At 47.0% G+C, this 21,856-nt stretch overlaps 1 protein-coding gene across 3 annotated transcripts in view; it reads left to right on the top strand.

The window, feature by feature from the left end:
• map1ab (microtubule-associated protein 1Ab) overlaps positions 1-21,856 on the top strand; it is a 169,907-nt gene that overhangs the window by 115,414 nt on the left and 32,637 nt on the right. The window contains exon 1 of one of the 3 annotated variants that reach the window (XM_073024810.1): positions 4,322-4,373. The exons of the other annotated variants lie outside the window; for them this stretch is intronic. The gene's annotated coding sequence lies outside the window, so the exon portion shown is untranslated. Of the gene's footprint in view, positions 1-4,321; positions 4,374-21,856 lie in introns of those variants that run through there. 3 annotated transcript variants of the gene reach the window in all.

The following is a 21,856-nucleotide window of genomic DNA, read 5'->3' as shown; positions in this document are numbered from 1 at the left end:
CTACCCTATCCTGCATCATCAATAATTCCACAGTCAAAGTCGCTCAGATCACATTTCTTCCCCATTCTTATGTTTGGTCTGAACAACAACTGAATCTCTTGACCATGTCTGCATGTATTAAGTTGCTGTCACATGATAGACTGATTAGATATTTGTATTAGTGAGCAGGTGTACCTAATAAAGTGGCCACTCAATGTATGTCACTGTATACTACCTTGTGATTCATTTTATTGTGGGCATTTGCAGAAAAATTAAGAAATTCAATAGGCTTTACAAAAATCTATATATAAACAAAGATCTATATATATAATATAAATATATATATATAAACAAAAATCTATATATAAACAAATCTATATATAAACAACCAATGTGCAAAAGAAGACATAATGTGCAAATTAAAGAAAAAACTGAGATGAGTTGCGAAGCCTTGAAAGTGAGCAGGTTGTGGAATCGGTTCAGAGTTGAGGTGAGTGAAGTTATCCACACTGGTTCAGGAGCCTGATGGTTGTAGGGTAATAACTGTTCCTGAACTGGTGGTGTGGGACCTAAAGCTCCTGTACCTCCTGCCAATGGTAGTAGCGAGAAGAAGGTATGGTCAGGAAAGGAGGAAGAAGGGTTGGTGGGAGAGAGGGGGAATGAAGTGAGAAGCTAGAAGGTGGATGAGGTGAAGAAGAAGGTCATGTCCAGAGTGTTGACTGCTTATTCCCCTCCATAGATGCTGCCTGACTTGCTAAGTTCCTCCAGCACTTTGTGCATGTTGTATCAATTTCTCATATTGTTACATCCAGAAGGGTTATGAAAAGTTAATTCTTCACCTTGAGTTGTTGCAAACTGGAACGCAATCCCTGAAAATTATTTGATTCAACAGGGATATTGGTTAGGACATCAAAGGAAATGGTGAGAAGGCAGGCATATGGAGTTGAGTGGGATCTGGAATCAGCCATGATGGAATGGCAGAGCAAACTTGATGGGCTGAATGGCCTAATTCTGCTCCTGTGTCTTATGGTCTTATCTCACCCTTCTCTCCTACATCAATTTTTCTTTCATCCACGTGCCTATCTGAGAGTATCTTAAGCTTCCCTGATGGGTCTGCCTCTATCACCACCCTTTGTGCATGCAAGGTTATGTCTAACCAATCTTAGAGATTTTTGAGGAAGTTACCAGGAAAGTTGATGAAGGCAAGATAGTGGTTGTTATTCACATGGACTTTAGAAAAACATTTGACAAAGCCCTGCACGGGAGGCTGGTCAAGAAGGTTCGGTCGCTCGGCAGTCAAGATGAGGTAGTAAATTGGATTAGACATTGGCTTTGTGGGAGAAGCCAGAGATGGTTGTCTCTCCGACTGGAGACCTGGGACTAGTGGATTGCCGGAGGAATCAGTGCTGGGTCCATTGTTGTTTGTCATCTATCTCAATGATCTGGATGATAATGTGGATAACCAAATCAGCAAATTTGCAGATAACACCAAGATTTGGGATGTAGAGGAAGACTACCATGGCTTGCAATGGGATCTGGACCAGCGAGAAAAATGGGCTGAAAAATGGTGGATGGAATTAACGCAGATAAGTGTGAGGTGTTGTACGTCATGAGGACAAATCAGGGTATTAGTCTCATATTAGTCTTTTCAGCCCTGGGAATACGAGGGATGATTGATAAGTTTGTGGCCTAAGGTAGAAGGAGTCAATTTTAGAAAACCTAGCACATTTATTTTTCAACATAGTCCCCTCCTACATTTACACACTTAGTCCAGCGGTCATGGAGCATACGGATCTTGGACCTCCAGAAGTGTCCACAGCAGGGGTGATTGATGTTCATGGCCTAAAGTAGAAGGAGATGAGTTATTAACTTCAAATTTTCTGCATCATCACTCAAAGAGTTGAACTGCACGTGCATGTAACGAGAGCATCTTGGACCTCCAGGTGGTCCACAGCAGGGGTGATTGATAAGTTCGTGGCCTAAGGTAGAAGGAGGTGAGTTATACAGCTCTCTTTACATGCACGTGCAGTTCAACTCTTTCAGTGAAAATGCAGAAAGTTTGAAATTAATAATTCATCTCCTTCTACCTTAGGCCACGAACTTATCAATCACCCCTTGTACATCTCTGGCTATGAATCTGTCAAGTCACCTCTCATTCTCCACCACTCTAAAAAGAAAAGCCCTACATTGCTTACCTATGCATGCTCCATACAGCATCCTAGTTAATTTCCTCTACATCTTCTCTAAAGCTTCCACATCTTTCTTATAATGAGGAGACAAAAACTGAACGTAATACGCTTAGTGTGCTCTGAAACTCAATCCCCTGATTAATGAAGGCCAACATACCATATGCCTTTCCTAGCAACTTGAGCTGCCTCTTTGGGGGTCTATGGACATGGACTCCAAGATCCTTCTGTTCCTCCATACTGCTAAGGACCCTGTACTGTGCCTTCAAGTTCGAACTTATCAGAGGCAGATAAAACCGGAGGGAAATAGAGTTTGGGTAGGGAACAAGAGATTTAGAGGGGATTTATAGAGGACCTTTCTCACGCAGCAGGTGGTGAGTGCGTGGTCAGAGAGAGTGTGGAGACAGAGGCACTGACAGCCTTTGAGAGTGTCTGGACAAGCACTAGAATTGCCTCAGTGTGGAAGATGTCAGGTCAAGTGTTGGAAGATGGCGATAATATGGATGGGCTGACATGGACTCTGTAACTTTCTGCAGTAATTAAACAGAAAATTCTGGAAACACTCAGCAAGTCAGGCAGCATCTGTATGAAAAGAAACAAGAGTCAGTGTTTGAGGTTGAAGCCCCTTTGAACTGGGAAACCTGAAACATTAACTTCATCCCTCTTGCAGATGCTGCCTGGTTTGTTGAGTACTTCCAGTACTCTCTGTTTTTATTTTAGCCTCCAGGCTTCTGTAGATTTGTTGTTTTGTTTTTATTTTCACGTGACTGCCTGCTGCTCGATGCAAGGCCCAAACGTTGTCGCCCAAGAAAGATCTGAGCCGATCCTCACCAGAGCCTGGACCCGGAGGAAAGCCTCGCTTTTTCGCCGTGCAACCCCTTGCTAAATGTTCTCCGGCCTGGGGAGAGCGTAATCCTGGCACGGAGAGACACGTCACATCTCCCGCTGGCCACGAGTCCTGTTCACTGGTTGGTGAACCCCACTTCACATTCTGAACACAAGATGGCCAGCAGCTGCACAAAATGGCACCAGGAAACAGTCAGCTCCCCTGTGAAATCCACAATGCAAAAACTCCACCAGCAACTTTGATCCTAACACAGATTAGGAATGGGTCCCCTGGTTACAAATCAGGCTTGGTCGTGTTGAAGTCGAGTTAGCAGACCAGTAATTCGCAGGCTTAGACAATTTATTCAGAGAGACATGGGTTCAAGTCCCACCAGTACACCAGGAGAATTTAAATTCATTTTGTTAAATAAATGCATAACAATGACCCTGAAACTTCCAGGCTGTGATTTTAAAAATCTACTAAGATTTCTTGCTTTAAGGTATATCAGTAAATGTCTGTAGCTGGTCTGTGTAAGAACGTGTGCCTAAATTAGTGGGGCAGATGTTGGCAAGTCCAGGGTGGGGAATGGAGGCTGGTGTGGGCGATGCTGCCCAGATTAAGGAATCAGTAAAGTAGCCAGATGTGTGAGATACATCTGTCGGGGAGACTGTGAGGCAGTTGGGTTTAACATCAGAAACTGAAAATGGAAAGGTGGAGGGGCACAGGTCCAGAGGTGTCGAACACCCACCTTCCTGTATGTCTGACTCCCTCACTCTCTATCTTCCTGTCTCTGACCCACATCCCATTTAGTGTCTGACCGTCTGTTTCTGTCTTCTGATCCATATCTGTCACATCCCCGTGTCTGTCTGTGTCCCAACATCCCATGTGGATCCTTTTTCTGACCCATATCCCAGCATCTGTTTCCGTCTCTACATTTGTCCAATCCCAATGTCTGTCTGTGTCTCCACATCCAGTGTCTGTTATCATCCTCGCCATCACTCCCCGCCGCCTCCCTCTCCTTCCCCCGCCCCTTCTCTCCGTCTCAAATTTTGACTCTGCGTTCCCATTTAAGTCCCCCTCCGCGCGAGTGTGTGTCCTTGTCTTCTCCCTCCCTCTCAACCTCTTCGCCCTCGCCGCCCGCCTGCTTGCTGTCCCGGCCCCACGTACTCTGCCCCTCCCTCTGCGTGGTCCTGCCTCTCTCTACGTTCCCCCTACCCCCCCTAGTGCGGGCTCTCTCGCCTTGGTGCTGCAGGGGTTAATGGTGCTGGTGCATTGGTGAAGTGTCTGAGAGAAGGCGGATCCAGTCTGGGCGGCTCCGCCTTGGAATCCATCCGAGGCCGCGGGAGGCAGCAGAGGGAGAGTGCGCGGCCGGCGAGCGGCGGGTAGGTACGGGTTACCGGGGAAGGGAGGAAGGAAGGGAGGGAGGGAGGGAGGACTCAGCGAGGCAGACTGGCGGAGCTCTTATTGCAAGTACAGAAAATATGATAAGTTATTTTCTCGCTGTAACGAACAATAGGCGAATGTTGCAGTATAGTTTGGAAATGAGATTAGGGACAGCGGACGATTATATGTGATGGTGTGGACCTAAAATCGCACACACCTCTCTGTCTGTAAAGCATTCGCCGCTGTCTCCTCCCTCCCCACCACCAAAAATAATGACTGTATCAATCCTGCTTCTGTAATTCAGATTTCACTGAGGATTCCGAAGCTTCAGGGTTTATTTTTTTGCTGACATAAAAGGGGGTGATGGTAATTACTATCACCATCCCCTTCCATTAACAGGACGACTCTTCCCCGCATCCCCGGGTGTTCCTCCGCTGACTCGATTCTGGGTGAATGGTGCACCTCCTCCCTACCCCACTCCCAGAGAGGACTTGCCTCTCGAGGCATCGGTGGGGGGGGGGGTGGATGGGGGGGGGGGGACAATAGTGTGCAAACTCAGAGCCTCAGCGGCGCTTCCAGAAGCCGAGGGATCACAGCAGAGTGGGCACTGCGGCAAATTCTGAGCTTTCCGATTGTCTTCTGCTCTCTGTCTCGTTTCATCTGTCGTTCTCTTTTCCTTTAGCTTCCTCGACCCCCGCCTCGTCTGGACTGTTTAGATCCCTTCTAGTCCCTAACTCCTCAACCCTCCCCTCCCAGTTTCCCCCTCCGATCCACAATACCCTCATCACAGCGCATAATCTCGGTCCCCATGATCCACACCCGCTCTCCTCCAATCAATACTCTCCCCCTCCAATCCCCAAGATCTATATTCCCCCTCCTGTCCACTCTTTTGCCCTCAACTGACCCAGTCTCCCCTTCAGTCCTTGTCCCCATCTCCCTGCCTTGCTCCCCAGTCTCCACCTCTGCAGTGCCCCGACACCTGATCGCTAAGAGGGGTTTTTTTTAAACACTCTAAGCAGGAGATGCAGAAACATCTCGATTTTTAAAACCGCTGTCTTAATGTTGAAAGCGCTTGCATCAGAGGGGGCGGTATGTATTTGTGTCTTAACACTTTGGGCAAAGATCTTTTAAGGAAAAAAATCCACTTTATTTTTCATTGGCTCAGAAGTGTATACGTACTCGCTTACAATTTCTGGACAAAATTGGCAATGGCTTGAGTTTAGCTGGAAATCGGAAGCGCAGATGTCGTTCAGTGCGGGAGTTTCTTACGCAGAGTTGTACAGAATTTCTTCAGTAAGATTCAATGCAGCTCTGCCTCAAGATATTCCTGTCAGTTGAAAGTGTTCATTTCGCGTTAGAGGTTTGAACGTTACTGTCGACACAAAATCATTCTTTACGATGGTCACTGTTAGAGTGAGAAGTTTCACAATTGTAGCGCAATCGCTAATTTCAGAAAATGAAGACAAGAGATTCTGCAGATGCTGGAAACCCAGGGCGACCGCTATAGAATATGCTGGAAAGGACGAGAGCTTTCATCAGGACGTTTCAGATAATCGCTTCCAGGATTTGATGGCAACATTTCTGACAGTGCAATTTAATCCGCGAGAAATCCTAGTGATAAAAGCCAGTTTAGATTAATTCACACAATGCGCCTGAATGAGGGGGGGGGGGGTGTGAATAGGAAATAATGCGAGACTGGAGACGAGAACCGTTACATTACCGGGGCCTGACGGCCGCCGAATGAATAAAACCTGAAATTTAACCCATTGCTCTCTGCTGCAGATTAAGAGATTAAGTTTTAACAATCACCCAGACCTAATCCGTTCCGCAGAGATGCAATGAAACAACTTTTAATTTATTGCCGGTAAAACTCAAAAGATTAAAGTCTAAGATTTTTTTTTGGGGGGGGGGGTGTCAGACCGTGAATTAACTGCACGTCGTCCTGTCAGTTCCGCTAAAAATGCTGCGTTTGATGATTGCTCAATAGGCGACAGATTCCCAGCCTGGTGCTCCAGATTCCAGTATCTGCAGTCTCCTGTGACCTCCCATGCTTGTCTGAAGGGGAGGGGGGACAAAATGAATTTTGAGGCTGGTTGGTTAGATTTCTCCTAACCCTGGGTCCAGTGAGTGAATATTAAACAAAACCCGCAAGAGTCATGCAGATACAGCGTACAGTGAACAACACACAGACCATAAGACATAGACGCAGACTTAGGCTGTTCGGCCCGTCCAGTCTGCTGCACCATTCTCCGGTCATCTCCCTGTAACCTTTGACGCCAATTACTAATCAATAATCTATCAACCTCCGCGTTAAATGTACCCAATGACTTGGCCTCCACAGCCGTCTGTTGCAATGGATTCCACACATTCACCATCTGCCTAAAGAAATTTCTATTCATTGCTGTTCTAAAAGGGATGCACTTGTCTTCTGGTCCTAGACTCTCAAACATCTATCGTCTAAGTTTCAATATTCGATTTTAGTGAATCCACCCCCCCCCCCTTCAGAATTCAGCGGGTCAGGCTGCACACGCGTCCGGACAGTCGAAGTTTTGGATCGGGACCCTTCATCCGGCCGCGTTCCCTGATCCGAAGAGTTCCAGTTCCTACGGCTTTTTGTGTGTCGCTCCAGATTTCATCATCCGCAGTCTCTTGTGCATCGAGTGTCAGAATCAGATTAATTTCCGCTGACATATGAGTAAAATTTGGTGTTTTGCGGCGGCAGGTATGTACTGTATAATGTAACGAACGTGGCAGCGATCTCTGTGGCAACCCCAGGATAGGGTGGTTGCGAGGGGCTGAACGGACTGCAGGGGTCGGTCGCTGCATTGTGATCATTGCAACCGGAGGGGGAGGTACTGGCATCTTGCCCTAGCTTGCGAGCATGAGACTGCTCTTGTCTGTGCGTCCCGCACGGTGCAGACGCTGCCAAGAGAGGCGACCGCGATTTGCATCGGAGCTCAGGTACTGACTGATCAATGTGTCCGTTTTAATTTGGGGAATGGATAATTTTCATGCCTCAGGAACCTTGGTTCTGCTGACCGCAACGCAACTCCTTCTGCGGGATAGTTTGCCGCTGCTTATGCCACGGGTTATTCGGCTGCAGATCATTTTTTATGTATCGATGACCCGGCACTACCGGTGCAGGTGTCGGGAATGGAGCCTGCTGCAGTGGCGGGCGGCAAAACACGGACTGGAGTACCAGGCACCGCTGACATCTCTCTCTCCGCAGAACTCTCAACTCTGGAGCATTCACGGAAAAGGGTGACAGGTCTGATATTATTCCCATAAACACACACACGCATACACAACAAGGGCAGCCGCGATCCTGGAACAAGTAGCAGAGACAGAGTTTTGACATTGGCGATAACCTTCTAGCAGGTTGGATTCAGATTCTGCAGAAGTCTGAAACAAGGGGTTGGACCTTTGTTGTCAGCAGTTTCCTTTTTCACGGTCTCAGGTCTTTGATCTTGCTGAATTAGTCCCCCCCAACACCTCCTCCCTTCATTCTCTCTTCTCCCCCTCCCTCACCCCTTCTCCCTCTCTTAGCCTCCCTCCCTCCTGTACCTCCCTCCCCATTCCCCCTTCCCTCCCTCCCATCCCCCTTCCCCTACCCTCCCTCCCCTTCTCCTCTCTCCCTTCATATTTATACACCCTCCCTCCCTCTACATTCCCTACTTTCCTATCTCTCCCCTACCCCACTCATTGCCTCTCCTCTTCCTCCTCCCATACCTTGTACTTCCTTTCCCCTCCCCCCTCCTTACAACACTCCACCCTTCCTTCTTGCTTCTCCCTCTCTTTCCCTCCTATCTTCCTCAGCTCTCACTCTTCCTCTCTTTCCTTTTTCTCTCCTGTCACCTCCCCCTTCACCCTCTCCACCCTTGCCCTGCTGCCCATTGCAGTAGTCACCAAGTCCTACCATTAACCCCTCTGCTCCCAGGCCGGCTGAAATCTGATCTGTACGCCCACGTGGCCAGCAGAATGTCAGCATACCAGTGAAGTTGCAGCTGATATTGTCCTCGGTGCTCTTCAGTCTCAGCTGGTGAGCCTTTCTGTTTACAGGATGCGGTAACGTGCTGGAAACCTGTCCCAGTGGTGAACTCCCAGCATGGTGTATTGATCTCCTATTGATAGTACCCATGGGCTATTGATCTTCGATTGGTTATCTCCTGGAAGGATGGTTATTGTTGGGAGTTTTCATTGTTGGAATCTTTGTGTGATACAGGATATATTCACAGAAGATAAAGCCTTTTTCTAACCTGGTTCTGTAATATCTTGGTTAGACCCCACCTGGAGTATTGCGTTCAGTTCTGGCCGCCTCACTATAGGAAGGATGTGGAAGCTTTAGTGAGGGTACAGAGGAGATTTAGCAGGATGCTGGTTGGACTAGAGAGCTTGTGTTACGAGGATGGGTTCAGTAAGCTAGGGCTTTGCTCTTTGGAGTGAAGGAGGATGAGAGGTGACTTGATGGACCTGTACAGGATGATAAGACATCAATGGAATGGATAGCCAAAGATGTTTTCCCAGGGTGAAAATGGCTAATACAAGAGGGCATCATTTTAAGGTGATTGGAGGAAAGTAAAGGGGGGTGGGGAATGTCTGGTCCAAGTTTTTTTTTTACCTAGAGAGAGGTGGGTGCCTGGAATGCACTTCTGGGGTCTGTGGCAGAGGGCAGAGAGTGGGAATAAAAGATCCTATTCTGGCCGGCTGCCAGTTACCAGTGGAGTTCCACAGGGGTCGGTTTTGGGACCGCTGCTTTTTACGATGTATGTCAATGATTTGGACTACTGTATTAATGGATTTGTGGCTAAATTTGCCGATGATACAAAGATAGGCGGAGGAGCGGGTAGTGTTGAGGAAACAGAGACTTGGTAATTTTAGGTGGATGGGCAAAGAACTGGCAAATGAAATACAGTGCTGGAAAGTGTATGGTCATGCACTTTGGTGGCAGAAATAAACAGGCAGACTATTGTTTAGATGGAAAGAAAATTCAAAATGCAGAGATGCAAAGGGACTTCGGAGTCCTTGTCAGGATACCCTAAAGGTTAACCTCCAGGTTGAGTCGGTGGTGAAGAAGGTTAATGCAATGTTGACATTCATTTCTAGAGGTATAGAATATAAGAGCTGGGATGTGATGTTGAGGCTCTATAAGGCCCTCGTGAGACCACACTTAGAGTATTGAGTGCAGTTTTGGGCTCCTTATTTTAGAAAGGATATACTGACATTGGAGAGGGTTCAGAGAAGATTCACAATGATTCCAGGAATGAAAGGGTTACCATATGAGGAATGTCTGGCAGCTCTCGGGATGTATTCCCTGGAGTTCAGGAGAATGAGGGGGGATCTCATAGAAAGATTCCAAATGTTAAAAGGCCTGAACAGATTAGATATGGTAAAGTTATTTCCCATGGTAGTGGATTCTAGGACGAGAGGGCATAACTTCAGGATTGAAGGACGTCCATTTAGAACAGAGATGTGGAGAAATTACTTTAGTCAGAGGTGCTAAATCTGCGGAATTTGTTGCCACGAGCGGCTGTGGAGGCTGAGTCATTGGGTGTATTTAAGGCAGGGATAGATATGTTCTTGATTAGCCAGGGCATCAAAGGGTATGGGGAGAAGTCAAGGGAGTGGAGATGACTGGAAGAATTGGATCAGACCATGATTGAATGGCAGGGCAGACTCGATGAGCCAAATGGCCTAATTCTGTTCCATTATATATCCTAAGATACATTAGGAGCATTCAAGAAACTCTTGGATAGGCACATGGATGATAGAATAGTAGAGGGCTGTGTAGGAGGAAGGGATAGATTGATCTCAGAGTAGGTTAAAAGATCAGATCGTGGGATAAAGGGCCTGAGTTGTGCTGTAACGTTGGTTCGTTTTGTGTTCTCAGAACACGGGTTTAAGATACGAGGGGAGAAGTTAATGGGTTACCATAGGCAGCAGTGGAAGGAGGCAGTTTGGTGAGTTGAAGGTGCTGTTAGATAATCACATGACTGTGAAGGCAATGAAGCGATATCACTGATACATGAGAGGAGGCCATTTGCTATAAATTGGGACACAAGGTAGTGTAGCAGTTCGCTGGATGCCATTGCATCAGAATCAGTGTTCAGTTCCAATGCTGTCTGTAAGAAGTTTATTCGTCCTTCCCGTGATGTGTGTGGGTTTCCTCCAGGTGCTCAGGTTTCCTCCCACAGTCCAAATGTACATGGTTAGTAGGTCAATTGGTTACTGTAAATTGTCCTGTGATTGGGCTAGGGTTAAATCTGTGGGTTCTGTGCCGTATCTTGAAATAAACAGATAAATAGAGAGGAAGGAAAGAAAGATAGTTAGACAGACAGCACATGGTGGGTCGAATGGCCTGTCCAGTGTTGCACTCTTCTGTGTTAGCCCCATGGAATATTAAAGGAGCTCTAAGGGGCAAGTTGGGGGGGGGGGTCTGAAATAAGCTGTGAGAGGATGTGACAGAGGCATATACAACTGCAGTGTATTTGGACATATGGATAGGAAAGGCAGAGAGAGGGCTACAGGGAGGGAGGATTACAGGCTGAATGTGGGCCAGTTGGGTTGGCGTAGGCAGGCATCATTGTTAACATGGACAAGGTGAGCTGATAGGGCCTTTCTGTGCCATACATTTCAACAATTCTGTCACTTTTGCCATGTCCTAGTGATGACTGAGACAGAGGAGCAGCATTAGGCCATTCAGCCCACCAAGTCTGTTCCACCATGGCTGATTTATTTTACCTCTTTACCCCTTGCTTCTGACTTCTCTCTATGATCTTTGCCACCCTTACTAATCAAGAACCTGTGAACCTCTGCTTTAAACACCTCAGTGACTTGGCTTCTTCAGTCGTCTGAGGTAATGAATTCCACCGTGATCTGGCTAAAGAAATTCTTTCTTACCTATGTTTTAAAGGGACATTCTGGTGGTCTGAGGCTGTTTCCCATGCTCCTAGACCCTCCCACTACTGACTGCTACTTGTTGGCTCCGAAGTGTTTTGGGATATTTTAAAGTGGCAGCAATGTTTCTTTTAAAGGGGTGGTTCAGTTCTGGATCAACTCTTGCCACTCTCTGTAAGAAGTTTATACATTCTCCCCATGACCATGTAGATTTCCTCTGGGTGCTCCAATCTTGTCCCACATTCCAAAGATGTTTGGGTAGGGCTGGTAAGTTGTGGGCATACTGTACTGTCACCTAGCACATCCTCAGACTGTGGTCATTGATGCAAATGACATTGAACATATACGTGGACAGGAAAGCATTAGGGGATAAGGGCCAAACATGAGTGAATGGGAATAATAGTTGGGAATCTTGGTCAGTATATGCCAGTTGGGCTGAAGGGCCTGGTTCATTGCTATACGACTGTAAAGTGTGAACCAGATGTGACCTGACCTACCGAGTATTTCCAGCATTTTCTGTTTCTCATTTCGATCAATCCCATTTCTGCTGATCTCAGCACTTCTCATGTTCCCAGCCTCTTCTCAAGAATTGCAATAATCCTTAACAAACTTGCTGTAAAGGCAAGGAATTCCTTCGGGAGCCTGCTATCTCTTTAACTCTCGCTGAAACCTGCCAATTTGGGCTACCTTCCCCTGTAGGCTGGTGTTGCTGACACTAACTCAGAACACTGTGAAATATTTTATTTCATTATACGGAGATTGTAAATTGATCGGGGAGCAAACGCACAGACTCTGGCCAGAGGGTAGACCCTGTCATTCCACTCTGACATCCTGTATACAGGAAGGGTGATGAGGTTGAGCGAGTGAACGTCACCAATGGCGTGTCCTGGTCCAGCCAAGTGTAGGCACGCTCAGGAAAGCTCACTAATGCCTCTATTTCCTCAGGAGGCTAACGAAATTTGGCATGTCTCCTCTGATCCTTGCCACTTTTTATAAATGCATCATACATCTTACCGGAATGCGTAATAGCTTGGTAGGACAAATGCAGAAAGTGGTGAACGCAGCTCAGCATATCACGGAAATGAGGCACACCTCCATGGATTCTCGCTCTCTCAATAAAGCAGGCAACGTAATTAAAGACCCCACCTATCCTGGACATTCTCTCTTCAACATTCAAACACATTTATTATCAAAGTGTGTATACATTATGCAACCTTGAGATTTGTCTTCCATAGGAAAAAGAAAGCGATCCAACGCCCAACGTGCAGAGAGATTTAAAAAAAAACAAGTCATGCAAACCAATAGCACCCTGAACTGAAGTCCACAGAACCAAGTAAACGCCATTCGGCAGTGATCCGAACCGGCCCATTCCTCACTTCAGGTCCCAACACCCTGACCTTTTCAATCTGACCTGGCGGCTAAATCGACATCCGAACCAGGTTCAATCACCTCAATATGCTCTGGGGCTGGACTCCACTGCCTCGATTCGGCCTGTACCTGGCCTTTCCAGTTTGGCCTTGCACTTAAATCCTCGTCCACACATTGTGTTCATCCGCTCTGCTGCCAGAACCTCCCCACCTCGATTCAGCTGGAGCCAACCTTTCCGATTGGGGCTTAAGTCTCTGTGCAAACATCGGTATGTCGGTACGCTCTGATGTCCAGACATCACTGCCTCGATTTGGCCTGTAACAGCACTTAAATCGACCGATCCTTGGGTCTTCCTCACGCTCGGCGAGGGGCCTGCTGCCTTGCCTCCGTTCTGCCACACGTCCAAGGGGAAGTTACAGACCATTACTTGCGATGATCGTTTGCCAGAAAAAGTGATTTTAAAAAGTATTTAGTTGTTTTCTGTTTTGTTAGCCACCAGCCAGAAGTTGCTGAGGTTCACCAGTGCCAGCTTAAACCGATACTCTCTTCTCCCTTCGAAAGCACAGGTTCAAGGACAGCTTCCACTCCACTATTAGAAGACTATTGAACAGTTCCCTGTACAACAAGGTTGACTCATCCCCACAATGAGCCTTGCTACTTTCCTGCGCCTTATTGTCTTCACTTTCTCTGTAGCTGTTACTCTGCATTCTGTTGTTGTTTTCCCTTGCTCTGTCTCAGTGCTCTGTGTACTGATCTGATCTGTATGGACGTCTGCAAGACAAGTTCTTCACTGGATCTTGCTACATGTGACAATAATGAACCAGTTACAAATTCTAAAGCCATTAAGCCAGAAGGAATTCAGAGGGGATTTACGAGGAGGTTGTTGGGACTGGGTCTGAGTTACGGACGGAGGTTGAGGAGGTTGGGACTTTTTCCACTGCATTGTAGAAGAATGAAAGGTGGCAATGGAAGCGCAGTGGTCAGCATAACACTATTTCAGCCCCAGTGACCCTGGTTCAATTCCCCCCACTGCCCGTAAGGAGTCTGTGTGTTCTCTTCAAGACTGTGTGGTTTTCCTCCGGGTGCTCCGGTTTGCACCCACATTCCAAACGTGTACGGGTTAGTTGTTTAATTGGTCACATGGGTGTGATTGGTTGGCGCGGGCTCATTGGGCCGGAAGGGCCTGTTACTGTGCTGTATCTGCAATAAAATAAATACATTTTTAAAAATGAGGGTTGATCTTTCAGATATGTGGAAAATCATGAGGGACATAGATATTGTGTAGAAGATACTCCCACCGCTGCCAGTAAGGTATTTGTATGTCCCCCCCCCTCCCCCCCCCCCCATGACCCCGAGGGTTTCCTCCGGGATCTCTGATATCCACCCACGGTCCAAAGATGTACCGGTTGGTAGGTTAATTGGTCATTGCAGATTGTCCCTTGATGAGGCTAGGATTAAATCAGGGGATTGTTGGGTGGCCCAACTCGAAGGGCCTATTCCATGCTGTCAATCTACTAGATTTGAGGACAAGGCTTATGCACTTAGCACAGTAGCTTAGTGGTTAACACGCTTTACAGTGCCAGTTCTAAGGTTGGGGTTTGATTCCCGTCATTGTCTAGAGTTTATACTAGATTGGGAAAAGATCAGTGGTAATTGGTAGTTTGTAGTCATGGTAACAACTGTTTGGGCTTGGTCCAACATCCTCTGCACTTCCAATCTATCTAGCCCTTTCAATATACTCCATATATCACATTATATAAACAGCATTCATAAGAAAAACATAAATTATACACAATTTTTACAAAAAAAGAATGCAATTCGAGTAAATCAAAATGTTAGTGCAAAGTGGTGAAGATGATGAGAGAGTAGCTGATCTGTGTGATTAGGGTTACTGAATGGTTGAAGGGAGGAAGCTGTCTTTGAACCTGATTTGTGGAACTTCAGGCTTCTGTACCTCCTGCCTGGTGGTAACTGAGAAGCTGACATGGCCCCGACAGTAGGCATCTTGTGGCCTTCTTGGGCAGTGGCTCCTGCAGATATTACCGAGAGTGGATCATGGGAGAAAGGGGAGGAAAACCAGAGGGAGATGATGGGCAGGTGAGGAGAAGCAAAGTGTTGAGAATGTGGGAATGGAAAAAGAGAAAGGAGGAAGGGGTAGAAGTTAGAGAAATCAACATCTGATTGGTCGTTTGTTAGCCCTTGTTAATTGTTACTGGTGTGCAGGTGAAGAGGAAGGTGGATGGGGGAGGAGGAGATGAAGTAAGAAGCTGGGACGGGATAGGTGGATGAGGTAAAGCGCTGAAGGAGGAGGAATCTGATAGGAAATTCGGGGGAGTTGTTCGGAATACTAGGAGGATAGGTTCCAGGGAAAAGTGCTGGGGGTATGGTATTGCTTTGTGAGCCTACTACATTCTGATGAAACATGGACAGTAATATTGAAGAGTTGAAGGTGCATAGAGATTTTGTGGGGTTTTTTTAGGGGTTGTTTGATGTCATTGAATTGAATTGACTTTATTTCTTACATCCTTCATATACATGGGGAGTAAAACTCTACGTTACGTCTCTATCTGAATGTGAGAGATTAGAGATGAGAGATAGCATTGGGATTTAAAAACTTGACTATTTCAGTTTAAGCCATGGGAACCTTATATTGGGCACAGGGGGCTGTGATAAGGCCCAGCAGAGTTCATGGAGAAGGAATGATGAATAGACTTTTTGGAAGGTGCACCAGTGGATCCACCTGGAAATAGATTAATCTCATCTGGCAGGAGGCACTGGCAGCAGATAAAGATGAGTTTATTTGTCACATATACATCAAAACACACAGTGAAATGCACCGTTTGCTTCAGTGACCAGCGCATTCTGAGGATGTGCTTAGGGCAGCCCATGAGTGCCCTCAGGCTTCTGATGCCAACATAGCACGCTCACAACTTGCCAACTAACCCGCCGATTTTTGGAATGTGTGAGGAAACATGCTGACACAGGGAAAACGTACAAACTCCTTACAGACGGTGGCGGCAGCTGATCACAGACACTGTAAGGAGTCAGGCAAACCGCTAGGCTACCGTACCGCCACGAGGCAGCGTCAGTCTAGACTGTGTTTGAGTCTCTGGAGTAGAGGCAGTACGTGAGGGCTGAGTAACATCCTCATTTCTGTTTCATTCAGACTGGTCTAACTTTACTAGAACATGGACCAGCAAGCAGAGTACAGGCCCTTCGGCCCATGATGTTGTGTCATGACCTGTTAATCTCTACTCCAAAACCAATCTAATCGCTCCCTCCCACTGAGCCCTCCATTTTTCTATCATCCATGTGTCTATCTCAGAGTCTCTCAAATATTCCTAATGTACCTGCCAAGCAGGTTGTTCTACACACCACCAGCCTCTGCGTAAAGAACATCCAATCTTATTAGATTAGATTAGTTTCAGACAGGCAGCACCTTTGACTTTCTGTTCTTGAAACCAATGCCTGGATATGGGTTACAATCACAGGGTCACATCTGTGCAGGTGACTTTGTCTCAGTGGCTGAGTGAACACCAGTTCGACACTTCAGGAATGCTCAATCTGTTTTTAAGTATGTCTAATCTTATCCTGCTCAAGTAGAAACTTGAAGCACTTGCTCATCAAGTAAATCCACGGGCTGCCATCTGCTACCGTGTCAACATAGATTCAGAGACTGACTGCAGAATGCGCAGCTCCACAGCTTCAGGGGACCTGTGCACTGACCCAGTGACTGACATTGTTCCTCTACTCACCCCAGGAAGGAAACTCACTCACCGTCCTCTCTCTCATTCCCCTTTGCACTCTCCCTCGTTCCTCTCCCCTCACTCCCTCGTTCCTCTCCCCCTCTCTCCCTCATTCCTCTCCCCTCTCTCCCTCATTCCTCTCCCCTCTCCCTCATTCCTCTCCCCTCACTCCCTCGTTCCTCTCCCCTCTCTCCCTCATTCCTCTCCCCTCTCTCCCTCGTTCCTCTCCCCTCTCTCCCTCATTCCTCTCCCCTCTCCCTCATTCCTCCCCTCCATTGTTTCTCTCCCTCATTTCCCTCCCCCCTTTCTCCTACCCCTCCCCTTCCATTCTCTCTCATTCCTCCCCCTCCATTGTTCCACTCCCCTCTCTCCCTTGTTTCCCTCCCCTTTCTCTTTCCCCTCCCTCCTCTTCCATTCTCTCATTCCTCTCCCTCTCTCCCTCTTCCCCTCCCCCTCTCCCTCGTCCCACTCTCCTTATATCTAAAAACTAAGTAATGCAAAATGAGAGCAAATTAGTGAGGTAGTGTTCAAGGGTTCAAATCTGATGGTAGAGGGGAAGAAGCTGTTCCTAAAGCATTCAGGCTCCTGTACCTCTCTGAGAAGAGGGCACGTTCTGGATGGTGAGGGTCTTTAATGCTAGATGACACGACACCACCTTTTGAAGATCTTAGGGAGTCTCATGTTCACAATGGATTTGGTTTACCACCCTTAGCAGCTTTTTCCGATCCTGCGCAGTGGCCTCTCCATACCAGGCGGTGATGTAACCAGTTAGAATGCTCTCCATGGTGCATCTGTAGAAATTTACCAGAGTCTTTGGTGATCTACCAAATCTGCTCTCACGGTCTTGCAACCCGTTCTGCCGAGCTGTGATCTTTCTTCTCTTCCTTATCTGGGCATAAATTAAGAGGCTGAGACCATCTCCAACAGAACCCTGCCTCTGTGGATGGTAATTACTTTTGTTAGCTGGGGACTGTTATTTGGGAACCTGGTATCAGAGTTATGTCCTCCACCCCAACATTCTTTCATATTCCAATTCCTGTGATGGGGAGACCTGGATGGGTAAGGGATTCAGTCAGTGATCTCCTGATAGAATGGGCATGGGGAGGATGTTTATAACAGTGGGAGAGTCTGCGACCAGAGGGCACAGCCTCAGAATACAAGGACGCCTGTTTAAAACAGAGATGATGAGGAATTTCTTTAGCCAGAGGGTGGTGAATCTGTGGAATTCATTGCCCCAAATGGCTGTGGAGACCAAGTCATTGGGTATATTTAAAGCTGAAGTTGATAGGTTCTTGTTTAGAAAGGGCATCAAGGTTTTGGGGAGAAGGGAGGAGAGTAGGGTTGAGAGGGACAATAAATCAGCCATGATGGAATGGCGGAGCAGACTCATTGAGCCAAATGAGCAAATTCTGCTCCTTTGTGCTGTGGTCTGTGGTTGTCTCAAAGGTCTGTGAAGTTTGTCAGCATTTGAAAGAGAAAATGATTAACATTCTCCCAGAGGGATCGTGTTGCAGAATTTTACTGTGTGCAAGTTGGAATGTGGCACGGGTTGGGTACATAGTCAAGCTCCCTCAATTAAACAAAATTGGGATTTATGTAGGATTGATGGAAATGGGTGTTTGATGGTCAGCATGGACTGCCGGGCCAAAAGTCCTGACTCTGTGTTGTTTCTCCCTCCTGCATGACACCTGACCTGCCATCACTGACTTCCTGCAGAGGAACTATTCCCAACCCGTTCCGCCGAGATGACTGGGCCGCTGCATGTTCGTAATCAACTGCTGCAAAATTAGGAGTTGAGGGAAATGTGATCATATTGCTTGTGAGAGTTGGAAACTGGGTCCAGTCCTTGTGTGGAGCATGGAATATTGGAATCTGGAGGAAGCCAAAAGATTGAAGAGAAAGATTAACTTTATTTGTCACATGTACATTGAAACAGTGAAATACATTGTTCGTGTCAACAGCTAATACCATCCTAGGGTTGTGCTAGGGGCAGCCCACACATGTCACCATGATAGCATGCCCATACATCTCCAGAATGTGGGAGAACCCAGGGCATGTGGAGGAAAGCCCCACAGTCATGGGGAGACCATACCAACTTCTTACAGACAGTGGCAGGAATTGAACCTGGGTCGCAGGTGCTGTAATAGCTTCACGCTAACCACTATGCTACCATGCCACCCACATTGCTGTTGGCTGCCAAATGTTTCTCACACTCTCTAACATTTAGTTCTCTCCCCCCCCCCCCACCCTGATGAAGTTTGTTCAGTGACTGCCCTGTGGGTAGGTTCCTGTAGTCTGTTGCATTGAGTACTTAGAACCAGAGAGTGTTATTTAACTCAGTGTCTCCTCCTGATACTACAAGTGTTTAAAGTTCAAAATAAATTTAATAACCAAGTACATGCAGTATGTGTCACCATACACAACCCTGAGATTCATTTTCTTGTGGGCATTCACAGTAAATACAAACAAACACCAAAAACTACACACAACAAAGACGGACAAACAACCAGTGTGCAAAAGACAACAAAATGCGCAAATACATATAAGCAATAAATATTGAGAACATGAGATCTAGACTCCTTGAAAGTGAGTCTGTAAGTTGTAGGAACACTTCAGTGAAGTTACCCCTCTGGTTCAAGAGCCTGATGGTTGAGGGATAATAACTGTTCCTGATCCTGGTGGTGTGGGTCCTGAGGCTCCTGTACCCGCTTCCTGATGGCAGCAGCGAGACAAGAGCGTGGCCTGGGTGGTGGGGGTCCTTGGTGATGAGTGAGTAGATAGTGGCACTTGTTTGAAGGGGACAATAGTGGGTGGTATTATGGACGAGATGGGGTGGGTCTTGGTGGGGTTGCTTAGTCCTTGATGGGGTGTTGTGTTTTTCGAGAACTCCTGCACTGTGGTTGGTGGAAAGCCTTTGAGTATCAGGAGGTGAGTCACCCTCCAGTCTTAATGGTTGCTGCACTATTTGATTTGCTGATTGGACCACCACAAAACATCTGGAGTGGTACAGCACTGAAGGTCGTTCAGCCTGTCTTACTTGTACTGGCTCTTTGAAAGGACCCTCTCCTTAAACTGCATGCCCTGCTCTTTCCCAGGTTGCCTTCCCCTTATGGAGTGAAACTCAATCTCTGGGTGGAAGATAGCACAGTCAGTTGCCATTGAGGAAGAATAGTACATCTTGGTGGTAGCAGGCAGTGGGAGGGGGAGACAGTGGAGGAGAGGGGGCCGGAGGGGAAGATGGGAGAGTGGAGGGAGCTCTGGCTTAGTACACTGTGCAATAGTTTGTTAACAAATGGAGGAATGGAGCCAGGCTAGTCCCTAATGACATCAACAGATCAGAGGTTGAGAGGGTGAACAGCTTCAAGTTCCTGGGCATAAACATCACCGAGGACCTCACGTGGTCTGTATGTATTGGCTCTTTCACCTCAACAGCGCCTCTTTCACCTCAGATAGTTGAGGAAGTTTGGTATAGGATCCCAAATCTTAAGAACTTTCTATAGGGGCACAATTGAGAGCATCCTGACTGGCTGCATCACTGCCTGGTATGGGAACTGTACTTCCCTCAATCACAGAGAGTGGTATGGACAGCCCAGCACATCTGTAAACACAAAGTGCACTGCAGATGCTGTGGTCAAATCAAGACGTACAAAAAAGCTGGATGAACTCAGCAGGTCGGGCAGCATCCGGATGTAGATGTGAACAGCATCTGTAGATGTGAACTTCCCACTATTCAGGACATTTACAAAGACAGGTGTGTAAAAAGGGCCCAAGTGATCATTGGAGACCCGAGTCACCCCAGCCACAATCTATTCCAGCTGCTACCATCTGGGAAATGGTACCACAGCATAAAAGCCAGGACCAACAGGCTCCAGGCCATCAGACTGCTTAATTCATGCTGACGCAACTGTATTTCTATGTTATATTGGCTATCCTGTTGTACATAATATTTATTATAAATTACTATAAATTGCACATTTAGATGGAGATGTAATGTAAAGATTTTTACTCCTCATGCATACGAAGGATGCAATAAAGTCAATTCAATTCAAACAAAGCCCGGCTGTGGTACCAGTCATGATGACATCAGCTGTTTAACCGTTTGTTTTGGCTAGTAAATAACAGCCATCACTGTTGCAAAGACCGGAATTACTCTAGTGACCATTTTAACCAGTCGTAAGCTGACTGTAATCAGTTGACTGGGAGACATTTACTAACTAATAGGCACCAGAGGAAGCTGCCCCTTTTCTACCCATGGAAGTAGATGAAAGATTAGATTTATTCATCAGATCAACATGGAAACATACAGTGAAATGTGACGTTCATGTCAAGAGCTAATGCCAGGCACCCAGGTTGAATTCCCACCGCAGTCTGTAAGAAGTTTATGCGTTCTCCCTGTGACCATGTGGGTTTCCTCCAGGTGCTCTGGTTTGCTCCTACATTACAAAGACATACAGGTTCGCGTTGGTAAATTGTGTCCATGATATGTTGGCATCTGAAGCACGGTGACCCTTGCGGGCTGTCCCCAGCACATCTTGGACTGTGTTGGTTGTTGCTGCAAACAACACCTTTCACTGTACGTTTCGATGTTGATCTGACAAATAAAGCCAATCGCTTTGGGAAAGAAAAACGTACAGGAAATGCTGGAGAAACTCAATGGTTCAGGCAGCACCTGCAGAGGGAGATGGGCAGTGAAGCTGTTTATTGGGACTGGAAGGGGAGATAGCTGCTATAAAGGAGTAGTGGAGGAAAGGAATAGAACAAGAAGTGACAGGTGCTCGGTGGATCCGGGTCCCTTTGCAACTTTCTGATAAAGTTATCACACGGTTAAGGAGTGAATTATTTGCCACTGCTTCTGAGAGGTAAAAAGCAAAATCATCACCCCTCACAGAGTAGCAGTGCCGGGGCTACAGGACCAACTGGCTGGATGTGAGGCACTTGCATCCTGAGCGGACATGCAAGGCACCATCCCAAAACGACAGATGTTCATCTGCCCACCGGATACACGGCACCATCCCAAAACGACAGACGTTCATCTGCCCACCGGATACACGGTACCATCCCAAAACGACAGACGTTCATCTGCCCACCGGATACCCTGAGAGCCTCTGAGCCTGAGGCTGCAGTGGCCCACTCAGCATGTTACAATCATCTCCGAGACAGCTCACCCATCTCGTCAGATTGAGTGGATGCTTCCAAAAGTGCTTGAGCCTCAGCATTGGTGGAAGCTTTAGACCGTAAGACACGGAGCAGATTTGGGGCATTTGTCCCATTGAGTCTGCTCTGCCATTCGATCATGGCTGATTTATTTTCCCTCTCAACCCCATTCTCCTACCTTCTCCCCGTAACTTTTGACGCTCTTACGAATCAAGAATCCATCAACCTGCACTTTAAATATACCCAATGACTTGGCCTCCTCAGCTGCCTGTGGCAATGAGTTCCACAGATTCAGCACCCTCTGATTAAAGAAATTCCTT

Source organism: Hemitrygon akajei, chromosome 21, assembly GCF_048418815.1.
Source record: "Hemitrygon akajei chromosome 21, sHemAka1.3, whole genome shotgun sequence".
Taxonomy (NCBI): domain Eukaryota; kingdom Metazoa; phylum Chordata; class Chondrichthyes; order Myliobatiformes; family Dasyatidae; genus Hemitrygon; species Hemitrygon akajei.
The sequence above is the reverse complement of the archived record's forward strand: the minus strand, read 5'-3'. Positions and strand labels throughout refer to the sequence as shown.